We start from the raw sequence: 13777 nt of genomic DNA, 5'->3' as shown, positions 1-13777 counted from the left end.
AACTCACTGTCCAACTTTCAAGTGCATTTGGAACTATCATGGCTTTGGTTGGTTGCACCTTAGTCTTTAAAGTGAAATCCTTGCTCCTTAGCACTTCAAAGAGGTCTTTGACTGCAGGTATGCCCAATTTAACATGCCTCTTGATTTTTTTAACTGCTGCTGTTGCTGTGGTCATTGATTGTAGATCCAAGTAAAATGAAATCCTTGATGACTTCATTTTCTCCATTTATCATGATGTTAAATTGATCCAGTTACAATTTACAGAGTCTAATAACAGTGGCCGGAGGATTACCCTTCGAGAAATATCGTTTGAACCTTCGTGGATAAGATATTTCTATTTATCAGAATTATTGATCTTCCTTATTAATAACTTAATTCTTTCTCTGGACGAGAATACTTCCTTTACAAATTGAAAAAGAAAAAAAAATACCCAGAGACATGAAAGTTATACTTCTCTAATGTTGAAACATTTGACAAGAACTTTTTTGACCTATGTCAGTATTGAGAACAACAATCCAAAAAATGTATCAAGGTTCCTGGAATTGATGTGTTTGCATATTTTTAAACTTCCATCAGCATGTGACATAATTTCCATTTACCAAATAGAACATTAAAACTGTTAGCCAAGATTTTAGGACAGATTGTCCTCAAATGTAAGATGTATTTGATGAACAGCTACATTCGATTAATTTGATTGAAGTGGCAAACTGTAAATTACTTATTGTTGATAGTTTCTCAATCCAGACTTCCCTGCTTTGATGTGACCTTGATGCAGGCGACAATGAGATTTCTGACTCCAGTACCTCAAGCTGCTTCCTCCTCACTCCCTCTGTGCCAATGTAGGATCAGAGCAAACTCTTTAGTTACTTTTATCTTTTTACTGTTTTGTTGAGGAATCCTTGCAGCTTACTGACATTGCATAGACTTCAGACAGTTATGATTTCTGTTCTCTTTTATTCCCATCTAGTCTTTGGAAACCCCTTTGGTTTTCGTGCACAGTTTTCCTTGTTCATTCTTTAAGCCTTTTGTCAAGCTCATTTTTCTGATCTCTAAACTCTGACGTGCTCGGAGCTCTCCTCTTTCCTGTCTACACTCTTAAAGTGATCTTGGACATACCTATTTCATCAAACTCATGTAGATAACGCATGAGAAAAGCCACAGGGAGAAGGAGGGGGAGGGAGGGGGGAAGGTAGTGAAATAGTATTTGCAGGATAGCTAATAATACTTATTGATCAATTCCGTTGTGCCAAGCACTGCTATTAGAGCTTCCACATTATGTCACTAGTTAAATACAACAGCCCTGTACTGTATCATACCATACTGCACGACACCATACTGCACTCAGCCTCCTCTCTGGATTCTTTCCCGTTTATACTACATCTCATTCGCTCCACAAAGATATTGTTCAAGCAATTTTCAACATCCCTTGCATTACCAGTTTTACTCTAGTGGGTCATTATCCAAGCAAAATGGTAGTTTGTCCCGTCTGAAGAACAGAACCTTCTCTGTAGACAGCTCTCTCGCTACACCTTCCCAGTTTTGCTACCCTTCAGCAGGTCTCTGCAAATGAACCTTTTGCCTTTGCTGTTTCCAGTTCTCCCTCTCGCTCTTGAGCCCACTTGTAATCAGGCATGTGCCCCTACTGTTTTGCTGAAACTGCTCTTTCCAAGGTCAGTAATGAAATTCGTATCACTAAGTCCAATGATCAATTATCAAGCCCTATATTTCTTGACCTGTAAGTAGTAGTTGATGAATCTGACCACTCCTCCTCATTTTAATACCCCCTTGACCTTGTCTCAATGGATTTTCCTCTTCAATCTCATTTGCTTATTACTCTCTCTTTCCATGAACTCTAGAAGTTATTACGGTCCAGGTTCAATTCTTGGACATTTGATGTGTATAAACTTATTCCATTTACATAATTTAAAATATGACTTTAAATATTTATGTTTTACTCACTTTGCAAAGGCGATTCGATCATAACAAATTATGGTTAACATTGAAAAGAATGGGAACTCCAGAACACTTGATTGATTGTGCTCATGCAAAACCTATACCTAGACCAGGAGAATGTTGTGTGAACAGAGCAAAGGAACAAACACTGCATGATTTAAAATCAGGAAGAGTGTGCCTCAATGCTGTATCCTTCCTCCATACCTACTCAATCTGTACACGGAACAAATAATTCACAAAGCCAAACTCTATGAAGAAGAATGTGGCATCAGGTTTGGAGGAAGACTCATCAATAGCCTGCATTATGCAGATGACACGACTGTGCTTACAGAAAGTGAGAAGGATATGAAACACTTACTGCAGAACATCAAGGACTATAGACTTCAGTATAGATTACATCTCCACATCAAGGAAACTAAGGTCCTCACCACAGGACCAACAGTCAATGTTTTGACAGGTGGAGAAAAGATTTAAGCTGCCAGTGATTTCATCTTGCTTGGATCAAGAATCAAAATCCTTGGTACCAGCAGTCAAGAAACCTATAAATATCCTGCATTTGGCAAGTCTGCTGTCAGAAACCTCTCCAAAATGCTGACGAGCAGTTATGTCAGTTTGAAGATTAAGGTGCGCCTGGCTCAGACCATGTCTTCTCAATCACCTGTTATCCATCAAAGAGCTGGACAATGAATAAGGATGACAGAAGAATTGATGACTTTGAGTTGTGCTGGAGAAGAGCACTGACTATCCCATGGACTGCCAAAAGAACAAATAGATACGTCTTAGAGAAAGTGCAGCCAGAGGGCTCCTTGGAGGTGAAAATGGTGAAGCTTCATCTCTCATACGGTGGACATGTGGTTAGGCAAGGCTATTCCTTGCACAGGGACCTCAGACCTGGAAAGATAGAGGATTACCAAAGGAGGGGAAGACTCCCAATGAGATGGATGGTGATGGTGACTTTAACATTGGGCTCTACTGTGTCAGAGATGACGACGATGGCACAGGATAGGGCAGGGTCAGGTCAGCTGTTCATAGGGTCATGATGAGTCGGAATCCACTTGACGGCACCTAATAACGATATGCTGATGGTTCCCCAAATCACATCTCCACTCTAGTCCCTGCCATCAACTCCCTAAGCCTGTTCTATGTATTATCTATGATACCTTAGATTTCACAAGTTCATATTAAATTCTACGTCTCTTCCCAATCTCCGACTCCTAGAAAAAAAAATAAACAACCAGAAACAAAAGCCCTGCTCCTCCAAGACTTTTACCAGGTCAGTCAGTAAAATGTTCACCTTTACCGCTTCACTTCTTCTTTTTTTAAAAAATTTTATGCTGATTTTTTTTTTACGAAGTCAAATACATTGTTTTTCCACACAAGATCCCTCCCATTTCCTTCCCCCCCCATCAAATTGTGCAACCCTATGATTAACACCCCACCCCTATGCCCATCCTCACCCCTCTGCTTCCATCCTCCCCCCCACCTTGGATCCACATACTCATGCTACAATAACAATTTTATACACAATTTGTCCTTGTGGGACTGAATTAGTTTACTCAGCATAATGCTCTCTAGTCTCTTCCAAGTTAGGTAGTAATTTACAAAATCATTGCTTCTGCATGGTGCATAGTATTCCATTGTGTGAATGTACCACAACCTCTCAGTCCATTTGTTTGTAGTTGGACATCTGGGCTGTTTCCATGTTCTTGCGATAGTGAAGAATGCTGCTATGAACATTGGTGTACAACCTTTCCTGCTTCTTAAGCCACACACCTTTGGTGTCACTCATCTCTTTCTCTCAAAGTGTACTTTAAATCTGTTAGCAAATTGTGTCTACATCATATTTAAAATATGTATAGAATCTGACCACTTTCCACTCTGCTACCAACTTGGTCCAAGTTGTGGTTCTATATTAGTCTCTTACTCCTGCTGTGATAGAAATACCACAATTGAAGGGCTTTAAAGAAGAGGAAAATATTGCTTCCTTGCTGTGGAGGCTAAAAGCCCAAACCAGGGTTTCAGTCAGGGCACCTCCTTCCGTAGATCTCTGGCGTCTCCCAGGCACCCCGTGGGGTTTGCGGGCGAGTGGATCCACGCTTGCCATTCATTTTCTTCTATGTGTGGACGCTCTTCTGGGGGAATTCTTTGCTTTTTTTTTCCCCTCTCAGAAGTGATTAAGGACACTTATAACCACCAGTATTTTGGTTAGCCACGGAGTACTTTAAGTGCTCTGTTATGAAGTTCCTTTCCATAAGTACAGAGGTCAGGGATTCAACACATATTTTGGTAGGGGGACTCACTTCAACCCTTAACGCTATGCTCTTCCATACTGTTTACTGTAAATGGTCTCTGGGTCGGTCTCCTAGATTCTCACCTTGTCTCCTCTGGAATTAACACTGACATGAGAGTGTGTCAGTGTGTGTGTGTGTGTGTGTGTGTGTGTGTGTGTGTTGAGCCCTCTGGGAAAACCTGAAGCCCAGTCTTTCTTTCTTCCTGATTAGACTGTTATTTGCTCAAGGGCAAGGACCAGGATCAGTTGTGATGTCTTTGATACATAAACCCAGCAGCCTTGGAGATTCTTTTTTTTTTTTTTAAAGTTATTGTGATTTATTTACAAAGTTTGAATGCATTCTCTTTCACAAAAGATTCTTCCCATTTCCCTCAACCCACACCACCATCAAACTGCACAACCCTATGATTAACCTCCCCACCCCCTTGCCCATCCTCACCCTTCTGCTTCCATCCTCCCCCCACCCCCAGCCCTTGGGTCCTCATACTCATTCTACAATAATGACTTTATACAGTATTTGTCCTTGTGGGACTGAGTTAGTTCACTCAGCATAATCCTCTCCAGTCCCTCTCAAGTTAGGTAGTAGTTTACAAAAGCATTGCTCCTGTGTGCTGCATAGTATTCCATTGTGTGAATGTACCACAATTCCTCAATCTAAATGAAAATTTATAGAATACTCCTGGGCCTCCACAAGAAAAGACTGATAACCCAATTAAGAATGAGCAAAAGACATGAAAAGAATTTTCACAGAGGAAGATATTCAAATGGTCAACAGACATATGAAGAAATGCTCCAAATCACCGCCAATATGAGATATGCAAATGAAAATCATAATGAGATACCATCTCGCTCCAGTAGCAGTCACAAAGTTTAACAGGACAGCAAGTAATAAATGTCAGAGAGGATGTGGTGAGATAGGAAATCTTTTACATTGTTGGTGGGATTGTACAATGGTATAACCGCTCTGGAAGGCAGTTTGGTGTTTTCTCAAAAAGCTGAACATAGAAATTCCATATGACCCAGCTATTCCATTGGTTGGCATATACCCTGAGAAAATGAGAACTGAGGCTCAAATGGAAACTTGTACACTAATATTCAAAGCAGTGTTACTCACCATTGCAAGAACATGGAAACAGCCCAGATGTCCAATCACAAATGAATGGATTGAGGTTCTTTAAAAGGGAACTTAGATTGCATCCCTTCCCTTCTGTGAACCTTCCAGTGGGCTGCATCCTTCCAATGGCTCATCCATTCCCTTCCTATGCCTTCCTGACCCCATGGCCCACCACCCTTCCTCTTCCATGTTCACCCCTAGCTGCACAGATCCCCTGGCCATTCCTTTGCACAAGTTCTTGCCTCTGCCCGGAATGCTTTCCTCCCAATTGTCAGCAGAGTTCAGTCTGTCACCTCCTCTAGGTCTTTGTTCAGATGTCTCCTTTTCAGTGAGCCCTTTTCTAATCTCTGTTTAAACTTCAACTCCCTTCGCTCTGTCCTGCACTCTCTACACCTGGTTTTCCTCCCCATTTAAGATCATCTGAAGAAATACTTTCTTTTTTTAATTGTCTGTATTTCTCAACAAAATATCACATGCCCCTAGCTTAGAGTGTATGTGTACTAACTCTATGTTTGATTTGAAGACAAATTAGTTGCTTCTTACTTTTTTCCCCAACTGACAGGTTGTTTTGCTTGTCAGACCCCCATGTGGAACACTGGGGACACAAGACGAGGACATCAAGATCTCTCTCTTTGCCCTTGAGCAAATCAGTCTAATCAAGGAGCAAGATACCAGTCTCAGTTTTCCCAGAGGGAGTGACACATGGTCGTGTGAGTGACAAACACCACTGCTCTGGAGAGACTGTTGAGAGCAAAGCAGGAAATCATCACTCACCAACTTGAGCCCAGGCATGCCCTTCCCCGAGGCTCCTCTAACTCTGCCGCTTTCCTGGCTCCATAAAAATAACAAATGCTCATCTCCACAATGTCTCTGATTTATATGCCTGGGAAGTCAGGACTATGATTATTTATGCAAATGAAATTAATCTCCAACTTCATCACAGTCTTTATTTAGTGTTTGGGGGACTAGGACTCTGCACTACTACAGGGGCCCCTCATTTTCAGCAAAAGTCAAATTTCATTTCAAATGCAGGAAGAGAGCTGCTATTAAAAGGAACCCTGCTGGGAGATTTTTTTTTAAGCAAAGGCACTTTTTTTTTCCTAAAGTGAATGATATCCCCTAATTTCTCTTCTTTGTACGATGTGAAATAAGTCTGATGGATGAACTGTTGCTACATGGCCATGTGCATTGTGCCTGGCACAGCTGAAAGAACCCCAGGTTGAGTCTTTGTCCTGATTGACCTTGGACAAGGGTTTTTCCTCTTTATATTGATTAGTAACTTTACTGGGACCTCAATTCCCCCCTCTGCTAAGTAAAAGTCTGCACTTCCTGCTCCCTAGGATTACGACTACTTGCCCCTCAGGGAATCTGACATTCGATTAGTCCTAACTGTGGGCTCAAGTCAGGAAGTGTAAGGATGGCACAGGATAGGACAGGGTTCAGATCTGTTATGTTCATAAGGTCACCCACTGGGTTGTACTCATACTCAGCTAGCTGGTACCTCACAACAACCTAATGACTCCCTTTGTTCCTCACTCCCACTCCTATTTGTTTAACCTCTTCTTACAGTCTAAGAGTCCCTGGCACACACAGTCAAATGCTCAGCTACTAACAGAAAGGCTGGTGCTTTGATCTGCTTTCCAAAAAGTCCCCCATGAAAAGCCAACACTGCAATCCCACTCTAGAACATACCTACCTGCTGAGAGAGAAGCAACTTGACTGCAAACTGCTTTCATTTGGGCTTGTATATTTTCAGATAAGAGTTCTCACTGTACCTCAGGCATGAACACTAAACCTAACTTCTACCCTATGGAGGCCAAATATCTACTACTGAAGTAGAATAAGACCTAGTTTTCATGTGTTACCTCTGCTGTAAACAGCCCTCACGGGACAATGATTAAGTGTTTTGCTCATAATAGGTCAGTGTTCAAGCCCACCAAGCATCCCCATGCAAGAAAGACCTGGAATCTGATTCCGCAAAGACTATAATTTAGAACATCATGTGGTACAAGTCTACTTTGTCCCTTGTTGTTGTTATGTGCCAGTGAGTCACCTGTGACTCATAGTGACCCTATGTACTGAACCCTGCTCTATGCTGTGCCAGTCCTACTGTCTCTGACACACCTAACCCATTACCCCAGTCATTGAATCAATCCATTTAATCGATGGTCTCCCTAGCTTTCTCTTTCCCTCCACCCTTCCAAACAAGATATCCCTCTCCAAGGACTGGTTCCCCCTTGCAACATGCCCAAAGTATGCCAGACGAAGCCTCAGAATCCTTGCCTCCAAGGAGCAGCCTGGTTTCACCCTCTCCAGGACAAACCTGTTTGTTCTCCTGGTAGTCCATGGTATAGTCAACATTCTTCTCCAGCACCACAGCTCAAAGGCATCAATTCTCTTTCTATCATCCCTAGTCACTGTCCAGCTCTCTGATGCATAGCAAGCATTTGCAAAGACTATGGCTTGTATCAGGTACACCTTAGTCTCCAGACTGATGTCATTGCTCTTCACTACTCTGAAGAAGTCCCTGACAACAGACTTTCCCAATGTAATTCATCTCTTGCTTTCCTGGTCACTGGTACCAAGAGTGTTGATTGTAGAGCCAAGCAAACTGAAGCTGTCAACAATCTCAATGTCTTCACCATCTATCATGATGCTGTCAATCAGCCCAGTGGTGAGAATCTTTGTTTTCTTGACATTGAGTATTGGAGAAGTTTGGATATACCTCAAACTGACAGAAAACCATACAAATCTGTCTTGTGTAACCAGAGTGCTCCTTATGGGTGAAGGTAGAGAAATCTCATCTTACATACTTTGAGCATGTTGCAGGAGGGGCCAGTGCCTGGAAAAGGATATAATGCTGGGGAAAGTAGAGAGTCAACAAAAAAGAGGAAGCGCTTCAGTAAGGTGGACTGACACCATGCCTGCCCCGGTGAACTTCAGCATGCCAGACGTCGTCGTAAGGATGGCACAAGATTAAGCCTGGCTTTGTGCTGCTGCACCTGGGATCTCTCCGGACTGAAGGCAGCTTGACCACATCTAACAACAACGACAATTTTAAAATGAACGTTTAAACAACAATGTCCCCTTTAAAAAGCATTTTCACATCTATTAGTCATTGAATCCATATGCTGATGATCTCTAATGGAGGTACCAGTATTCCCATTTTCAAAATTAGAAAACAGACACACAGAGACTAATAACAGGGCAGGGACTGATCTGAAACTATGTCTTGATGCTTCGAGTCCCAGATTTTCTCCACATCAGCCTGTTTTCTTTAGTTAAATGACTCAGTATCGTTAAATTTGAAGATAGTCTCTTCTTTCCCCAAGTCAAATCTTTTCTCCTTTCAGGTTGTGCTATGAAGGTAAGATAAGCATTAGCAATTCTACTCATGATTCGGAATACATGATTGGGAAATGCAAGTAGTTTTTGCTGAGTCTCCTGCAGACCTCATCACTTTAAACATTAACAGAGTTGCTCCTGCTTGAGGATATGTTGGAACTGACAAGCTATTTAGCTTCTCTGGGGCATCAGTTTTTTGACCTGCAGAATAAGGAGGACTGGCTGGGGGACCTCGAAGGCACTTTCCAGCGTGGCTGTCGGTGGTTGGTCACATCCCAGAAAGCCACGGAAGGGAAAGGAAAAGCAATTCAGGAGTTGTGAGCACAAGAAATGAGTTTGCTATATTCCAAGGGAGTGATCATATGAAAAGTGGCACTTGTTTTGCAATCATTTATATTAGAAGCACACTTAAGAGTTAGTTCAATCCTATTAAAAGCTGTTAATGGAATTATTATTCTCATAACAAGCTGTTATTAGATTCTCGTATTAATGATATTCATTGGAACTGGAGATGAATCTGGCACTAAAACGTCAGTCTTGACTCTTACTATATATGGGCCATTTCTATGTGCTAAGAATGCAATGATTAAGAAGAACATGGCAAAAGAAGATTAGTTTTTGGAATGGAGGGAAACAGAATTGTGTGTGATTTCCAAAACGCTGAGAAAAACAATTGTGCTCCCTGTGTTTTCTGATTTTATATTGTGGTGGTATTGTGCCTATGGTTGTTGTTGTGAAACAATTATAACAATAAGTTGTGCCTATCGCCAGCAAAATACACACCCATTTCAGTTTCTACATGTGCGCCGACATGATTGCTCTCTGCGAACTGTTTAAGCATTCTCACTCTTTCCGGCTGTACTATTCCTCTCCACTAATGAACTCATTGCACCCTAAGATCCCTGTCTAATCTTTCAAGTTGTTGTTGTCAATCTGATCCCATGTGAATAGTTCTCAAAGGAATAAGCCCATTTACTAAACTGGAATCTGGGCTTTAGGAATCAGCTATTTGTTTAAACTTACTAAAGAATGAACAGTTATTTCTACATCTTGCTTAAATTTTGTTGTTCTCTGCTATTCTATTATCTGTAGCCTAAGTATCAAGTTTAAGAAGCCCTGGTGGTTTAGTAGGCTAAACGTTGGACTGCTAACTTAAAGGTCAGCAGTTCTAGCCCAGCAGCACCTCCACGGGCAAAAGATGAGGCTGTCTCCTGCCGTTAAAACATCTTCAAAAACCCAATAAAACATCACTACGAGAAGGAATCAATTCAATTGCACTGGGGTTTTGAGCTTAAGTATCAAGACTGAAGTGTGATAATTATTTGTTAAAACACACATGCTCTGTTTTTACTGAAGCCTCAAATGTCCCCTAACAGAGCATATCTTATCAAGGTTAGACTTTGCTCTTGGCACTTTCTGGCAACTGCATGTAGTCGCATGTGACCTTTATTAAAGTTGTTTTTATATGATGTGCCCTCTATCAGTAGCAGTGTTTTGAGGGTGGGTTTGGTCAAGATATGTGAAAGTTATTTGTAATCTTTTACACTCTATACAATTACTTTGTTTAACACAGGAGGCTCCAAACTGGAGACACAAACAAATATGTCTTAGGGTACAGCTGGAGTGACCTTTGGAGGCAAGAATGATGAGGCTTCACCTCACATACTTCAGGCATGACAATGAATAGGGAGGATAGAAAAATTGACACCTTTGAGCTGTGGTGTTGGAGAAGAGCACTGAACATCCCACGGACAGCCAAGAGAACACATAGATATGTCTTGTGAAGCCAGAGTGCTCTTTGGAGGCAAGAATGATTAGGCTTCGCCTCATATCCTTTGTGCATGTTGCTAGGAGAGCCTATTCCTTGGAGAGGGACATGATGTTGGGAAGGATGGAGGGTCGGTGAAGGAGAGGGAGACCCTCGATCAGGTGGATTGACATGGTGACTGCTGTGATGGGCTCTTGAGTGTCACGAAGTGTGAGGATGGTGCAGGATAGGACAGGGTCACACTAAACTCGACAGTACCTCATAACAACAACAGTTGCTCTGTTATCTGATTATTAAGATGGGGATATTCTACTTATCCGCGTACATCAACAAATATGGTGCTTAAAATTCTCCGTTCTTGCTATTAGGTGTCATCAAGCCAATTCTAAATCATAGCCAATAGGTTGAAGCCTTTCCTGATCCTTAGCCACCTTCACAATCTTCCTGCATGTGCCTCAGTTTCATCACTGTGTGAGCTCTCTGGTGAGGATCTCCCTCTCCTTCACTGACCCCTCCTGACAACTTACTCAAATTACGTGAGACAAAGTCTCACCATTCTTGCCCCTAAGGTGCAGCTCTAAGGCGGCACTTCTTCCGTGTATATGCAACACTCTTCACCAATACTATAATACTTTGGCTTTCCTTAGTCATTGCTCAAAAATATTCTTCTGACACATCTTTCTTAAAATTGTTGTTGTTGTTAGGTGCCATCAACTCAAAAGTGACCCATTAGCAACACTATGAACAACAGATTTGAATTCTGTGCCATCCTCACGATCAGTAACACACTTGAGGCCATGTTTACAGTCACTGTGCCGATCCATCTGGCTGAGGGCCTTCATTCCAGGCATGATCGCCCTTTCCAAGGGGTATCAATATCAGAGTGTGTGTGTGTGTGTGTGTGTATCAATATACATCAATATTATAAAATAATATTTTAGTCTTAAAAACTGGTAGGGGTCTGTTGTATGTCCTATTTTGCAGATGTAGACACTAATAATCAAAACTATACTGCTCAAAATTGCAGAGTTCATGTTTGCTACTGAAGGCCGATGCTCTTTCCACCATATTACATTGCCCTTCTGTAATCAAAGAGCAATCGTGAGGTTTGGGAATATTCATTCATTAATCTCTTTCCTATCTATATCGAAATCAACTGACTCAAAGGTTTTCCAAATTGGCTCACTTTGTACTTAGCTCTCTTTTTTAAAAATGTTCACGAGGTTGTTTAACTTTTCAATGGTGCATGGCATTTCGGCTTTACAAGAATGGCCTCAATCTCATTTCAAGACTCCTCAACCAGTTCATAGACTAATTACCAGCCGTGAATGCTCACCCCAAGCTGAGGGACTTCCCAGTATGATGAATGTTCATCTCCACTAGCTTGAATAGATTGTAAATGAAGTGCTTCATTTTAAAAAATCAATTAGTGTGGAGAGCAAATATTTTATTCACAACAGCCGCCAGTTAGAGTTGTGGTCCCCTTTGTCCAGAGGTGATTGTGTGACAATCAAGGTGAGCAGGAAGAACTCCAGCCAAGAAAAACGTGTCCTGAGACTTGCTGCCTCTTCTTTGGCCAGCAGTGGGAGTGAGTTTTCCCTAAGCCAACAGTTTTCTCCACCTGCTCACCCTGCTAAGTAAAGGATGACCCCTTGAGTAATGGGCATCCTTGATTCGCTCCCTTAAGTTGCAGAAGTTCTGGTTCTAGACAAAGCATCTCTTCCATTGAGTACTTTCTTGTCTTGATCTACCTTTCCAAGATGACCAGAAAGTAATAGATCTTCAAGAGTTACAAGCACATCACTCTATGGAAACTTGTCAAATCTCTGAATTTAAGCTCTGCCAGCCTCAGGGCATTCTGGAAATGAACCAAGTATCAAAGTCACTGGCATGGAAGTAATTAGATTGGAGCTTATTTTCTCCTGTCCTTATGTTAACTCTTGTAAGCTAAGCTAAACTACCTGTAGCTAAACTAACCAGGTTGCTCCGGTGGAAGGAGTGAATCTGATGTGCTCATGGGAGGGGAGGGGAAACACACCCTTCTTCTCCAGTGTCCCGGAAGCCACGTGTCCTGATTTCCCTGTGCAGTACTCTTTGGATGCCTGCTGATGAGCCAGACTATTTATTAATGATGTCCCTTTTCACCCTCAAAATTGCCCCAGTTTGGATGATACATTAGATGGCTATACTATTTATTACTTCTGCTTTACCAGCTAGGACTTGAAATAGACAGGAATGCACTGACCTCCAAAATAAGGCTACAGTTATTTATATATGCCCTGTTTTCTGGGAGCCCCAGACAGACATATTGACCAAAACAAAATGCGTACAGGTGGTTGAGTGTGTTATAAGTGACGCTTGATAATGTACAAAACACATGACATGTACCAGAAATAGGTTTGAATCATATGATTCAAATATATCAACATATGCATGAACAGAGGTTATCACACGCTCACTTTACAGATGAGGAAACGAAGTTGAATAAGGACAATTTCTTTAAGAGCACGGACATAGATGTAGAGCATAAACTTTGAACTGCTAAGCTGCCTACGGACTTTATTGCCTAGGAAGCCCACTGGAGGGCCAGCTAGTAGTCGTTTCTGACTCAATGCCCATGAGTTTAGGTTATAGGCATAGCATAAAAGGTTGGGCCAGTAGTTCTAATCTACCCAGAGGCATCTTGACATAAAGGCCTAGGAAAAAACCTTGAGGACCACAGTTCTGCTCTGAGACACATAGGGTTACCCTGAATTAGAGTCTATTCAGTGGTAATTGGTTGGGATTTGGTGCAAACCAGGGACTTATGTAAAAACAAATTGGCCCCCAAATCTTTACCTTGCTTGGGATTTTATTTTCAGGAACACAATCTTCAGTTTCTAATTGGAGCTGATTTTAAATCATGTTGTATTTTCTTGTTCAATACCCATGGTAACAGCAGTCAGAAGATGAGAAGATGTGTTGCACTGGGAAAATCTATTGTTAAGGACCTCTCCAAAGTGCTAGAGAGCAGTGATGTCAGTTAAAAACTAAAATGTGCCTCAGGTGTGCCTGATCCAACTAATGGGTTTAGAATCCCCTGAATGTGGACACAACACATAAAGGGGGCTGCACACACTCCTCCAAACTACCCACTTCAAACTGTTTCGGGATCTACTCAATGGCTTTGCGCCCCTCACATTTCCCCAGCATGACTAGTTCATGACCGACTTAGCAGAATATTTGAATGCCTTTGAGCTTTGGTGTTGGGTAAGAGTATGAAATATCCCATGGACTATCTCAGAGAATGGGAAGCCAGAGTGCTCCT

This window comes from Elephantulus edwardii, unplaced genomic scaffold (assembly GCF_000299155.1).
Source record: "Elephantulus edwardii isolate Elephantulus edwardi_28Jun2011 unplaced genomic scaffold, EleEdw1.0 scaffold00016, whole genome shotgun sequence".
NCBI lineage: Eukaryota > Metazoa > Chordata > Mammalia > Macroscelidea > Macroscelididae > Elephantulus > Elephantulus edwardii.
Note: the sequence above shows the minus strand (reverse complement) of the source record.